The sequence below is a fragment of the Myotis brandtii genome, unplaced genomic scaffold (assembly GCF_000412655.1).
Source record: "Myotis brandtii unplaced genomic scaffold, ASM41265v1 scaffold952, whole genome shotgun sequence".
NCBI classification, from domain to species: domain Eukaryota; kingdom Metazoa; phylum Chordata; class Mammalia; order Chiroptera; family Vespertilionidae; genus Myotis; species Myotis brandtii.
Genome location: NW_005371930.1, coordinates 447,926 through 448,259, shown reverse-complemented (window position 1 = coordinate 448,259; position 334 = coordinate 447,926). Strand labels below are relative to the sequence as shown.

Below are 334 nucleotides of genomic sequence, written 5' to 3'. Positions count from 1 at the left end.
ACCCGCCCCACCTGGGCACCGGGCTGAGGGCTGAGGCCGGAGCAGCACAGGGCAGAAAGGGCAGTGGCCAATCGGCCACTCTGCAGACGTGAGGGTCCGTAGGTCTGAACAAGGAAGTCCAGTTCATTGGTGTCTGTATCAGATTCACCCAAGAGTGGCTGAGCACCTACAGGCACCACACCCACCACCAGCCTGGCTGGCGGTGAGGAGGGGTTCAGGCCTGTTGCCTTGGGTGTGAAAAGCAAACCCATAAACCACTGTTTTTGTAAAGACACGTCAGAGACCCTGCAGACCACACTCGGGTGGGCGGGCGGCTGCAGGAGGGAGAGCAGCC

The 334-nt window shown here is 61.1% G+C and overlaps 1 protein-coding gene across 1 annotated transcript in view; it reads right to left on the bottom strand.

The window, feature by feature from the left end:
• The window catches only part of CELSR1 (cadherin, EGF LAG seven-pass G-type receptor 1), a 109,059-nt gene that overhangs the window by 5,065 nt on the left and 103,660 nt on the right, over positions 1-334 (bottom strand). The window lies entirely within an intron of this gene.